This window comes from Acanthochromis polyacanthus, chromosome 15 (assembly GCF_021347895.1).
Source record: "Acanthochromis polyacanthus isolate Apoly-LR-REF ecotype Palm Island chromosome 15, KAUST_Apoly_ChrSc, whole genome shotgun sequence".
Classification (NCBI taxonomy): domain Eukaryota; kingdom Metazoa; phylum Chordata; class Actinopteri; family Pomacentridae; genus Acanthochromis; species Acanthochromis polyacanthus.
Window position 1 is genome coordinate 7,571,292 of NC_067127.1, and position 14,723 is coordinate 7,586,014.

General features: G+C 39.9%; 1 long non-coding RNA gene across 1 annotated transcript; it reads right to left on the reverse strand.

The window, feature by feature from the left end:
• Window positions 1–1,080: 1,080 nt before the first annotated feature.
• LOC127537593 (uncharacterized) lies at window positions 1,081–8,223 on the reverse strand. Its single transcript, XR_007947314.1, has 3 exons — window positions 7,803–8,223; window positions 7,158–7,351; window positions 1,081–1,451 (listed from the first exon to the last, which is right to left on the reverse strand). It is a non-coding gene; the product is annotated as an uncharacterized LOC127537593 (long non-coding RNA).
• Between the last annotated feature and the right edge of the window lie 6,500 nt (window positions 8,224–14,723).

Consider the following 14,723-nt stretch of genomic DNA (forward strand, 5'->3'; position numbering starts at 1 on the left):
TTGAGTCCGGTCAGGCAAATACAATGGCATCAGGCATCACTGTGGAAGGAAGACAAGCCCATGGATGGAGTGTGATGCTCAAGGCAAAGTTCTGTTCTGACACCCTGGATGTGGGACTTTAGTTAAGACGAGGTATTTGTTCTATTCCTAGACTTTAGCCTCTGTTGACAAGCTATTGCGCCTTCCCACTCTGCACACATTGTTTTGCAATAGTTCGAGGAACAAAACCAAGAGTTCAAGGTCTTCCTATCCCATCTAAATTTTCAGTTTGTTCAATTTGTGCTGGAACAAGTCCAATTCTTGGTGGCTCTGCTCCTAACACCTTATCCCAGACACCAAAGGGTACCTTCAGAAGTCTTGTAAAGTTTATGCCTTGGTAGGTGTGAGCCGTTTTGGCTGCACATGGAGGACCAACACTGTATTTGGCAGGTGGTCACAATGTTTTGGCTCAAGAATGCTGTGTTGCTCTCTATATATTGTGTATTTAACTGCTCACACTATAAACCTCAGTTGAAAAGGCAAAGATGTTACTCAAGAGAACTGGTAGTAAATTCAGACAGAAGATACTATAGTTGGAGTCCATCTGTGGGATGACAGACTCCATAGAGAAGCAGCTGAATTACTTTGAAGACTGCTTAAATGGTGACCTGGTAAACGGCTGAAGTTAGGATAGAGATGTCAAGATGGTTCTGACACAGGACCAAAATTTTATCGTTCGTGGATTATGTAAGCAACCTGAAGCTGAAGAGTAGCTTTTTCAAATTAGTTTTTCTTCCAGAGGCTGAAGGGAAACTGGTAGCCAGTGCAGTGTTCTGCTGACTGCTGTTTTATTGATTTAATTGTCTGTTTTCCTCCCAGCCCTGCCAGTTCATAGACCTATGATGAGCTTCTGACTGCGCCCACTGCGTGCATGCCAATCCAAGCTGCCACGAACCACAGCTCCCCCTTAGTTTAAACACCGGATTCATCTTACTGTGCTTAATGAGTGGAACAACACAGGGTTGACAAGAAGGCTACAAAAAAGAAAAAAAACATCCCCCCCTCCACCACTTTCCCCAATCCCTTCCCTACTTCTCCATTTATTGAGATGCCAAAGACTATGCAGGGAATGTCCAGATTTATGCAAAAGGTTCTCACTATTCTCTGATGACTGTCAGCTTAGTCATTCATTATGGTTGGATCCCTGAGGACAGCTTGAGCCTCTGGGCCACTTTAAATGCATATTTTAAAGTGGTCATACTCCACTGAAATGAAGGCTTGGGAAAGTGAAAAACGTCTGAATTGGAAAACAGCAGATGTTGTATAAAAAAACCGAAAGAGAACGTTGAAGTTCAGACACAAACACCACTCTATTTCTTCTGGTTGATTTCTTGATCTCTGAATTTTTGTAAATCTCAAAGGTGAGAGAAGACTGCACTGTCAATTGCTTCTTTCAGATCCACAGAAGATCCCTAGGTGAAAGAGAAATGTTTGTATTAGCATATGAAACAGCCACAGCAGAGTAAACATACATTTTTATCTTTTATCTAAATTATTCATGAGGATTTCTCCTACTGTATGCAGTAAACACATGGGGATCAGAACAAGTAAGATCACTGGATATAGCCACAAACATGAATAAACAAGGACTTTCTCACATTCTCTCTGCACCTGCTGAAGAAAACATGCTTTTTGCTGAATTGATATTTGGAGCCAACGGGAAGCTAAGCAGCACTGAGCATGCACTTTGGCTTTAGCAATATATCTGATGACATTACGTTAGATGGTAATTTTATGCAAGTTTTGTGTCCAAAAGGATGACGTTGTTAGCCGGTGGGTCCAACAGTTTGTATCTCAACAAAAAGTGGATAAACTGCATTAAAAGTTCATCCCGTGAGGATCAATCCTGCCGACTTTGCTGATTCCCTTGCTTTTTCTGTGGCACCGCAGGCTTGTTGGCTTGCTTTTAGTGAAATATTTCTATTTGGTGATTTGGTGCAGCTATCGATGGTTCCCAGCAGCTTTGGTGATCTCTCATCCCCCTTTCTGTGAAATATCTCATCTACATTATGGGCTGAGATAAACTCTGGTGTAGGCGTGCATTGTAAGCAGATAACATATCTCTGACATTTTGCTGCTGTGGCACCAACGGGTTGATTAGTAGCTTTGTGGTGAAATTTCTCCCCAGTTCTTGAATAGAGTGCCTATCAGAATGAATTACAATACTGAAAGAATTATAAGGGTCAATATATAATTGCGGAACTTTTTGTAATTAACTTATTGATACTAAATAACTCAGAAAGCCTTGGAGTCTTGCCAGTCTTTTCTTCAGGAGGAAATGACATCATGTGGAGCAGGTCATGTGATCTGGAATTAACACACTTCCTTGAGAGGTGTTTTTGTCATGAGGAACTTAGCTGAAAGTGATTTCTCAGACACGGATACCTTCTGTTATTTTTCATATCAAATTTGACATATTGCCAAAAAAGAAATCTGTCACGATTATCTCAACTTAATAAAAAGAACACAATCATAACAATCTTTGAATGAACTCGTTTTATTATTGTTCAGCTAATTAGAAGGTGGTTGTTATTAAATTTAGACAGTTATTTAGTTGACATTTTTTGTGATTACCATAATTTTTTTATTAATAAATTGTTGTTTCCATAACAAATAATTATGGAACTTGTAAAGACATGATCATAATGAACATAAAAAAATCTTTTTTTTTTTTTTTACTTTTCATAAAAATGTATGCAAGATATATCCCATGGACTTCAAAAGTCCTTCAGTTATATACTGACCCATATTGTGATCTCTGTGGTGATGGCACAGGAATGTTTCACATCGTTCAGCTGTACAGCATCAACTATATTAGGAAGCATTAGCATTTTAACCTGCTAAACCAAGGTGGAGAACATGGAATTAAACTAAACATCAACATGCTCAGAATGTGGCGTGGCTCTCAGTCTTTCCAGATGACCCATCTCTTTCAAATACTGAATCCTCTCAGACCAGAATAATTACATTATTTGTGAATTTACAACACACACACAAACGTTCAAGAACTGCACGCCCTGTTGAACACAAATGGTGGTCATTCTCTTGCCATAATGTTAAATGATATTGCCCTCGTTAAGGAGATAACAGGTCTTAATGCATTGGCTCCTGCTCTTTTTTCCCCCACACCAAACTGCCTCTACACTTGTATCCCAAAAAATAGCATTAACACGGCACCGTTAATCACTACTAATGTCTCTGGACAATTGATTTAACTATGTGTAAAAACTCCCACAGAGAAGCCAACGCCAATGCTGAGTAACTCATTTCTGTTAAACACAGACATGTAAATACAAAACAAATAATCAACGTAATATAAAAATGTTGCCTAACCCTTGATTTTCCTGTTGGCTGCAGACATTTAGCTGGTAACTATTTGTCTTGTAAATACACTGACAAATCAGCTGTAACATGGTGCTGTTTTGAAGTGAACTCTCTTTCTCAATCATACCTGTGACACCACTCAGTCATAATCGAATCTATCACATAATTCAATACACTATAATCAAGCCTCTGACTCTGTCCCTGGCTGTCTCTTTGTTCTGTGTGATCTCCTTGCAGTGGTGACGGGCCTCTCCTTTGTGGTCCCCTTTTGTTTGAAGAGTTTTCAGTGTAATTGGTTGTCTGTAAATCTATTTGCATTCGCACTGTGTGCCCAGCTCTCCAGAGACCACATTCAAACACACTGAATCTGGCATCAGGGACTTGGAGCCGCATGCTTTTGCTGGATCAACAAACGGCAGATAGGGAATGAGGAATGAATCTCTCTCTCTCTCTCTTTTTTTCCTTTTTCAATGTTCTGTATCAGTGACGACAATAAGCTTTTTGTCACAGTTACCCCGCGTAAGTTGGTTTGAGCATAAAAATGTGCTTTAGTGTTTATTTAAAGACAACTTTGGGAATTTTTAGGAGAAATATTGACAGGAATATGTTTTAGTTGACATATGATGCTGCTGCTATGCTAACAGCTCTCACTGAAGTCAGTGTTTCATCCTGTGGGAAACATAAATGTTTATTTCAAAGGATTAAGTAGCATCCAGCAGTAAGCTGCAGGTTGTAACCATCTGAATACCCCTCGACTCATCCTGACCTTAATAGTGTGCAGGAGAATCCACGATAGCCGCTAAAATGTAGAAAATCCTTCAGGCCACTTTCTGGTTTGTGCACTTTGGGCTACTCGGAACATGATGCACTCCATGGACAATAACCTGCTCTCTCTGCAACTATAAAGGACTCATTCTACGGTAATGAAAATATTATACACTAATGAAAACATTACTTGGAATATTAAATTCCATTTGTGCTAATGGATCTCTTTAAATCCCAACACTGGACCTTTAATAATTTAAAAAAATGACCTGCAGGTGATGACAAAGGAAAAGTCAGATGTCATTAGAATTTAAAATTATCTATACATCTGCATCTGAGACAACTTATCCAGTGGCTGTCAACATATTTCAGGTTTGGCACTAGAGGAGTCAAGGTATTCCCTAAGTTTGCAAGTTTTATCCTCTAGGGACCATGAATATCTGACACACTGACAGAGGTGGCAAAGGAGCTGTGCTTCTATCTATAGTTTTAAATTGTATTTACATAGACATCTACTGTTTAGCTCTGTTTATATTCACTCTTAAGATTGTACTTCTTAATTGTAGTGTTTTTGTAAACTTAAAGCTCCAGCATTTAGAGTTGATGAAGCATGTGGCAGTTGTGCAAATGGTTTGACTTTCTGAGCAAGCCCTTAAAGAATCTGACAACTTACTCTCCCAAAAAAATCTCAGTGAGGCAGACAAAGATCAAAACTAAATACACAGATAAACAAAGACGTGCTAGTGTTGCAGTGCGATAATCAGTCTCCCTCCTTTCTTGTGATGGTTTTCAATCACACACTGCTTAACAGCCACTTCAATATTTGCACATTAAGGTCCTGATATTGTCAAATTATTTTCAAGTCCCTGCGGTAGTGCTGACAGCCTGCTGTCCGCAGAGCTTGGAGTGGAGCAGTTGTGGTCTCTTGGGTGCCTCCTCTTCCATCATTAAATACATAATGGCCCAGATTTTTTTTTCTGCTCCCAGTCTGTATCAACACAAACTGCAGTCTCTGGTCGACAGCGGACTTCAAAGTGAGAAAGGATCTCTGAGCCCCAGTGATGCTGGATGCGCTTGGTTCCGTATCTCATCACTACTTCAAACTGGAAGATGTTTGTTTCCATGGCAGCCCACATTGTTGTGACTAATCAGATATTTTCGGATGTGCATTAGCTTTGCAGTGTTTTTATCTTATCGGAATAAATATATAAAAATTATGCCTCCCAGAATAGCAGAAGAACAGAACATATTACGTGGAATTAGTAAAAAGATATGCTCTGTGTGCTGCTCTGTGGAGGAGATGAGCTTCGAACAATATTTAATCACATGTGTGGTTAGAACTGTGATTTATCTTGGCTAATGTAAGAACTCCAGAAAACCACTCTTTGCTGGTCATCACTTGTGACTCACAAAATATGGCTTTGAAGTTTCCTCATGCGTGAAGATGACATTTCTACTCTTATAAAATTAAATCACTGTTGCTCATCAGCTTTTCCATTTCTGCTCATATGCTATCTCAGTGATAGCTAAAACCCACTGGCCATTTAGTGAAGCAGACATACAGACTATGCTGTATGTTGCTGGAATATCAGGGGATTAACCCTTGACACAGTGTGTCTGAGCCAGTATTTAAGATACTTTATTACCAGGGAATGCAGCATTCCATGATTCCCTCAGTGTCTTTCACCTCGCAGGCCACATCAGCATGAATGAGTATTTAAATTAGGTTTAGCATGTCACTTAAGACCACACAGGCCTATAGCCATTTTCCATTTACTGCTCAGAGCATGGTAACCTTTTGCATATGTATTATACTGTACATGTTTGAGAAATGGGATTTTGAAACCTCGAACTGAGTTTTCTCTTCAACACCTGTAAAGCCGGAGTCAGCCATTCTAATCTAATGCGTCGATCCATGCAGCACTAATCCAACATGTCGCATGCACGTTTGGACTCATGCACATTTGAGCTTGTGGACAGGACAGCATGAGATGGAGGAGAGGGATAGAGAGAAAGGTAGCAGTGGGGGCAACCGGTACAGAAAAGTCAGCACATGATAACAATCCAAACTTACTAGCTAACGAAATATCAACAATCTTTCCTAGAATAATTTATCTTTGAAAATAGTGGAAAATCTAATGAAAAATCTCTTTAACATAAAATATTGCACCAGCTGTGCTTACTTTAGAAAAATAATTTAAAAAGCTTTTATTTGTATTGGTTAAAACATAGTTACATTTCATCCTTAACCTTACTCTGTGGTCACCTATGCTTGACTTATTTTTGGAGATAAAGCACAGAAATAAATAGAATAGAATAATATCCTTTATTAGTTCCACAAGGGGAAATTTGCAATGTCACAGCAGCAAAGTGACAGTAAGAAACATCAGTAGAACACATCTATAAATTAATGACATACAATATATATACACACTATACAAAATGAGAAAAACAGAACACAAGGACACTAACAACACAAATTTAGGAATATTTACACGTTTTAATGATTTATCCTTAATGTTATTTATTTTGTACTAGCAGGCTGCTAAAGCATACTCCACAAACTACAGCTGTCCATAAAATGGGAAATGATAAAAAGCAGCATTTCAGTTTTTTGGTATGGATAAGGGTTGATAAGCTCTTGGGACTAAGTGACCACCAATACTGAGCAACATTTATTGGGGCAAACTACACTGTTAGCATAGTTGTCTTTGCTTCTCCACTGTCTCTTGTGAACTGAATGACCGCTAACATCAATGAGTGTACTATGTGGTGTTGAAGGGTGAGAGATGGTGTTAGTAGTGTGGTAGTGGACTACAATTTTACACAAAAGAATCAAAACTTAAATACACAGCTGTCTTCTGATATTTTAGGCTCTTTTGAAAAATGCTGCATAAGGAGCTGATTTCAAAATACCACAAGTCAAATCGATATTTGGCGTTGCAGCACCAGCTGTCTTTGGTACATTTACATAAGGTTTCTCCAGGTACTCGGCAGGTAGTTTGTTCCAAGCATTTTGCAGAGCTTACCGCTGTTGTTCCGTGGATTTAGGGTATCACACTTGCTTCAGTCTCAGATGAAATCGCAGACTGACACAAAGATGCTTAGATGAACGGGGGTGCACCATCTGTTCTTGCTCTTCCAGCCACAGAAGTTAGGTCTTCATTAATCAAGGTTGCATGCATGTATTTGGGGCTGATGAAGGAATCCAGAACCAATCAGACTGAAAGCACAAGACAGGAAAATAATCAAAACATCTGTGTGCTTGAAAGTTTTTCGCAGTATCTTATTTTGTGTGTATCAACAAAAAAGAAATCATATGAGGCTTATACAATTCTACTGATGTTAAGCTCACCATATGGCCTCCTGTTTTAACGAGACACATGATTACCTGTCGGCAGTTAGACATTAAGACGTGCTGGGTGGGAGGCGCACACACCATCAAACATCCCTTCAGATGACATTTAATTGACTTCCATTCATTTTCATGGGGACTTCCTCAAACAATTACCTTCTACTTTTATAAACCTACCCTTGTCCTGACCTTAAAACAAGTCTTTGCGCAAAAATACAGAGACACACACATCGCATCCTCCTTCCCATCACAGGCTGTGTACACTAATATATGCCGTCAGTGATTCACATGCATACGCAGACCTGCAAACACACATTACCTGGAACAGAAGACTTTTCTGTTAGGACTGCAGTAGCAGAATAGAAATTCTAATCACGGTGATTCATGAATATATCAGCTGCTTTAGGGTTGAAACCACTTCCCGCATCACCTTCTCCAACCCGCTTGCCATTTCTTCATTTTTTCTCTCCAATCATCCATCTCCCTGCGTGCTTCAGTTTCCGTGGACTCAGACATAACATACCGGTTACGCTCACTTGGAAAATCCCACTCGGACAAATGCATTAGCAGGAATACTTTGTCTCGCAAGACCACTGTTCAAGGCGGCCCCCGTTGAATTGCAGCGGATTGCATTGAGGACTTAATAATGACAGTTCTGAATCACTCCCCAAATAATCTGTCTCAATTCATACACCCTTGAGATGAAGCTGCAGCTCGGTATTACTGGAGAGAAGCTGTCAGATCTGTCAGGAGCAATAGTGGAAGTGCTTACTCATCACTGGGTTTGCACACTGTACTCTTGAACACCCACTGCTCTCCACAGACCGGACATGTAGTGCTTATTTAATGTTTCATTACTGCATCCAATGCCCATTGACTTTTTTTTTTGCCAAAGCAGGTTTACTGCATAGTAGCTTAACATCTTTTATACAGTATTCTATACGGTATGTTTGTCACATCGGCCAGAAGCACAGAGGCAAGGCTGCTTGCTTTAAATGTGTATCTGGCAGTAACATGAAAAAAAATCCATCAGTCGTTTTCTTGCATTGCAGACAGACAGTACACACACACACGTCCACATATTTCTTCCAGCTGCTGTGACTCAGCAGAATCCTCACTAATTAAATTTTTGGGGGGCAGGGACTATGATTTTGATGGAAGGCACAACCCTGATGAAAAGAGATCTGAAATCAAAAGGGAATATTCCCAGCGTAGGAAATTCAAGGTACTGGCTGTAGGGTGAGCTAAAGATCTATCTCTAATTGGATGGAGGTAATTGTAGCGGTGCGACACAGGTCACAAGTAAATTAGACATTCTGGCACAAGAAGCAGGAGGTTCCCAATTATGTAACCATAAAAGCTGTGTGTTCCTCAGCCTTTGTAGCGCTCCTCTGCTGTGTTTACAGTTAGGTGCCATGTACACAGCGTTAGACACAGCGTCATAGAATACAGATCAGACCAGAGAGACAATACAATAAATATTCGGAGGTTTAAGGCTTTCATGAATGGTGCAAAATCAATTTGGAAATGCACTAACATTGTGAATCAGAGCCTGGCTAAAAGGTGCTTCAGGTAAGCTTTATAACATAACAAAGATACCAACCTGGGAGATGCAGGCCTCAGTCTGCATACTAATGCTCCCCGAGTGCTACAGAGAGGCAGTGTCAGTTGTTACGAGTTCTACTTCAACAATGATGGCTTTCCTACAAAAAAAGTTCTATATCCCGACAGCAGGCAGGTTGTGGGTTATAAAATTGTAGCATCTCAGGTGTCCATCTGATTCATATGACACTCTTTTGACTCCAGGTGTGACAGCGTGCAGGATGAGGATGTAGACGAGATGCAAACATAAAGTTTAGTGGAAAACACAGATTTGTGCAGAGAAACTTTGTGCATTCCAGTGAATAACAATAACACTAGTGATGGTAATTTGAGGGTTTAAACATCATGAATTAAAAATGGATGTTTCTCTGTAGAAAACTGCAGCAGAACTGTACACGCAACACCTCAGGGCATCTTTTAAAAAGTCGTGGGTATTATCGAAAATGTGTTTCTAATCTGTGAAGATGATCATTGTACATGCAGGTCCAAGCAGTTTCCACCCACTCGCTCGCTTTTAGCTCATTATTGCTTTTGTCTTGCTGATAAACAGTGACAATGAGGGCACACAGATATTTTAAGCATATTTCAAGGCAAACACAAAAACAAAAGCATCTGATAAATTATCAATGATATGCATCCGATCCACCAAAAAACCTTCGTCGACATTTCCATGCTGAGAGTTTGATTACATGCTCCTGAAAGGCAGTGAGTGAAGGACAGAAAGATGCAGACAGGATAATGGCTCGGCTCAGCTGGTGGCCTGTATCCCTGTCAGGTAAGCAACAGCAAATGTCAGCGATTCCCATTAGTTTCACCAATGCTGGCATGCGTGTGTAGATAATGGTGATAATGAGCACATGCAACAGTGGAATGAAAAGCTTGTCATCAGAAAGGAAGCAGATATAGTCAGGGAGATGATGGCACCGACTTTCAGGCAGTCTCCTTGGTCAAAAATTCACTGTTGCACCTGGTTGTTCACCTGAAAAGAAAAAGATATAGCTGTGTAAAAAATGAAAGGAAAAAAAGCGACCTAGAGAGGTGAGTTTAAACCCCTGGCTCTGCTCTCAACTTTGACCAGTCACAGCATGAAGTGCAGTTCTGACAGAGTGAATTGGTCCGTTTAGTGGAAAAAGCGGAGGTAAATTGTACAAATGTATGGACAAAAAAAAAAGTCTATCACTTATGTGGCAGTTCAATGACACTGCATGATAGCACAACTGTATTCCAATATACAATGATACTGTGATGATGCTAAGTGGGTGTGTATTTGTTCATCATTGTAGTTTAGCCTGTTTTTTTTACATTCATGAGATTGGTGAGAATGTCATTGTCAAGTATTTCATTGTAAACAAAAGTAGTGAGTGATTTAGCTTTGACGATCGTGTCAGGTGTGGATGAAAGTGACCTTGTTGGTATATAAATGTGTGTACCAGCCCAAAATATCAACTTCATGCAGGCTCATAATGAATTCTCAGAGGACCACCTGAGTCTCTGTAGTTCTTCCTCTGGGAATTTTGTTTCTCTGCATCAATCTACAAAAGAAGGAGCCTTCTTTCTCTGCGACTGTTCGTCTGACCTGCTTCACTCTCTGCATGCTGCTGGAGACCCGAGAAAGTTCAGTGTTGACTGTGAAGCCATTTAGCTGAGCACTTTTCTAATTTGGCTTAAAGTGTTTTATTTTATTTTTTTCTGTTCAGTGGTGTGTTTTCAATGACATCCTCAGCGGGGCCTTCATCATCAGAGGACATTAACAGTGTGTTCACAACAGCTTTCAGCTACATCGTCAGCAGGCTTTTACAGCTTGAAGCTCACTGCCTGCAGCTCATTCGGTCTTTTGCTTGGTCCTACAACCCAAACTGTAAGCTCTCTTTAGTAACTATTAGCTGTCACATGATTTATATGTGACTGTGTCAAAGCAAGCGACTGATAAACCCCTATCAACCCATTCTAAACAGGCACTGCACTAGTTCAGTAAAACTTTAGAGTTAAAACGGAAACATTCAAATGTTGCTGGAGATAGAGAAATCGTCGAAGAATCATGAACATTACAGGACGCATCCTTTAGTCAACATAAAAGCCAATGCATCCAAGATCTTAACTACCAGACTGAGATCAGTCAGGTGAATCAACAAACCCACCATTCGCAGCATGCTGTTTTAACATGACATAAAAATTTGCACTCCATCTTTATTGCTCACTAATTAACACATTTGCTTGATTAATCTATATATAAAATGTTAAAGACAAGATGTGTTGTTTACATGATGTGCTATTTCCAGGCTGCATACGGGGACTTCTTGAAATATCTTCTGGTTGCTTGGCAACCTCATGATGACAAGACTCTTTTTTTTGTATGTTTAGTTTTTTTTTTTAAACCACTTTGTTACCACTGCTTATTTCCGTTCTTGAGGTGGCTTGTTACACATCATTGAAAGTGAAACATTTGTTTAGATTCCATACGGGCTTCATACAGTATATCTTATTATCCCTGTGGGATGAAGGAGACAGATTTTCAGTAGAAAACTGTTGAGGGCGGCAGTTATCAAAATCTGAGCTAAAACGAGGGTGAATGGGATGGTGCTTTTGTAGGAGCAGGTGGTAATAGTCCAAAATCCTGCAGGAGCAGGTGGGAGTGGGATTAAATGAAAACAGTCCCGCTTAAACCCTTATCTCCTCTAGTTACTGTATGACAAAGATGAATGTGTGCAGACTCCTGATCAGGGTGCCCAGTTCTTTCCTCATACTTTGCAAAGAAAGGTTGCCACACTGATCAGTATGCTGCTCCCCTTTCTACCCATTCAACAAGCAAACACATAAAACACACGCATCCTTCCCCTCTCTGATCAGTTGTCAACAAATATTGTGCTTTTTGGAGAGATCTCTTCATTTATTCAGCAGATGTGGGGATGCGAGCTGCTGGAAGTCCCTCACTGCTGCATTCACACGTGACCCATCAGGCCAGCCTAGAAATGCTGCAGCTGCTCTAATTGCCTCTTGCTGTGCTGTCCTGTTTGTAGACTTTCATCTACCTGCACTCGCTCATACGGAAGTAGATGCAGCCAGAATACGTTGTATAGAAAGGATGATAATGGCTGTGGATGGAGCATCATTAAAGTAATTCTGTAGCCGTAGCATAGATACCCATCCTCTCATCTTATTTCGGTCCAGCTATTCAGTCCATATGATTTATCACATCAAGTGGGATTCATATAAAAAGCTTTCACCGCTGCTTAATCACAGGTTCTGTAGTGTAGCAGAAAATGTACAGTGTCATGTTGAGTGTCACTCTGCCAGCTGTACCATGCTGGCAGCTCGGATATTAAAGAGCAACTTACAGAACCGCAGCCATATATACTTGTGGCATGTTGTTGCCTGTCAAGAGAACATCATTAGGATATTACACACAAGTGTTTGTGTCTGTGCCAGAAAGTGTTTGGCTTTAGTATGCAAAATATAAATGCAGCCGCTCCCTTTAGTTTTTTTAATGGATTCCCTAGCTGGAAACAAAAAGCATCTCTTGTCAGCTACACTTCCACTTGCTCCCCTCTTGGCGGCATTGATGTAAATGAAAGGCAGGGTTTTCATTTTGTGCGTGTTGAGTAATAGCCCACTGTGCATGCCCTCCTAATTGTTCCTGTCAGGCTTGTAAATCACGGGAGTCTCCCCTCCTCTCCATCACATGCAGCCTCTTCTTGCATAATCCTATTAGCCGCAACACTATCAAACAGAATGGAGCAATATTGCTTACAGGGATGGAACCATTTCTTCATTTGGTAAATATCCTTCAGTGCTGGTAAATGCAAAAACATTATCAACAATTTAGTGTTCAAATTCCAAATGTTTGTACATGAAACTTCAGACTTCAGCAATATACACATGCAAGGCAGCTGATTACAGCTTTACTTATTGCCAGTGTGCTGAATATATGGGTTGCAGATGTGCCTTTGTTCCTTCACAGCTAAACAATTCCCCACGCTATTGTGTTGCGAATGATTCAGCTATAATCTCAGTAAGTCTCAAAAAATTAGTAATGTGATCATGACCTTGGCCATGAAAATATGTCAAGATTAAAGACCTGCACATAACTGGGGGATTCAATAATGATTAAGAACCAAATATTTCTTTTGCAGTGTGCGCTAAAGAAAGCACACATCTGACATCTAGCAGGTCACAATCATTCCTTTTCTGAATCACCACACACTCTGTATGAAAAATCACTAACTACCACCACTATGTTCTATATGAAAGCCTCTCTGCACACTCATTGATGGTGAACAAAGAGGGAATATCATGGATCAGGGATTCCTATCTCTGATTCAAAAACAATATTTCGATCATTCAGTCCAAACAGTAGAGGTTAGCTTGTGTTGTTGGGGTCTAATGATGTCATGACCCACCTCTGACTCCAGATGTTTGCCGTCCTCTTCACCCAAATCAACTTAACGTGATCCAATCCTGTCCTGATCAGCAGCCAGGAAATTAAGTTTGGGCTGTAAGCTGCCCCTGTGGCAGGTCAGTTTTTTCCCCCGTTAAGAGCTCCAAACACTTAAGCTATTAACCTTTTTTTTGGGACAACCAGGATGGATTGCACCATCTGTCAGTCTCTTCATTACAGCTTTCTCTTTCTAATGGCTTTATGCTTCTTTTTTTTTAAAATAGTGATGGCAAGATTGAAACTACTTTTTATCATTATATGCTGAACGGGAGACAGACTTGAAAATCTTCTCAGACCATCTCCGGGAGACAGACAGGCATGTGCTTGAACAGCCAAACAGAGCCAAATGGCTCCATTTCGAGTCCATTTGAGCAAATTGTGGAGAAAGATACTGATGCTTGTGCTGATGTTCTTGCAGGGGGCTGGTGTTATAGTTGCTGGGCTAAAAGCCACCTTTAACTTCAAAGCTACAGAAAAATGCACGTTTAAATTCTGCATACTGCAATATTATATTTCATAGCAACATTTACAAAGCTAAAGAATAAGAACAGGTAGTGTGATTATAAGACTGGAGCTGTGTTCTCTTGAGAGCAATGGATGAAATATCCGTTTGGAACCCACCCTGAGGTATTTATATAATTTCTTGACATGGATTAATACTAATAGCATTTCCTGCAGTCACAAAGCTCTTGAGTCACAAGAACAAATAAATGCACATTTATTTAAAATGAAAATCAAAACAGAAAAACAACCAAAAATGAATTACTTCATACTGCATTCTGAAAAGGTAATGAAGTCCAAATTGTGATTGCACTGTGTGCAATAGTGGCAATAGGCTTAATGGGTTTAATATCTGACAGTTATTCCATATCATAATAAGCTGTTCAATGCTGCATAACATAAGCTGAGAAACTGTAACCCAGTCTGAATATTTCCTGAGTTTTCAATACTTAATGAAAATATATTTATTTTCCCACAACCAAACAAATGTTACTACTTCGTACTGTTGCACTTCTAATGTTGTTCAGATGGAATAGTTTATGCAAAACTTCATTTGACCCTTCAAGGTACTACTGGGTGTTTATTATTTTCTGTCTGAAAGTTTGTAATGATCACAAAAAGTTATCTCCTTCATAAAATGTCCTCCACACAAAGAGAGGGAAGGTTGTACTGTCAATCTGACTGTATTAAACAGTCCACTGC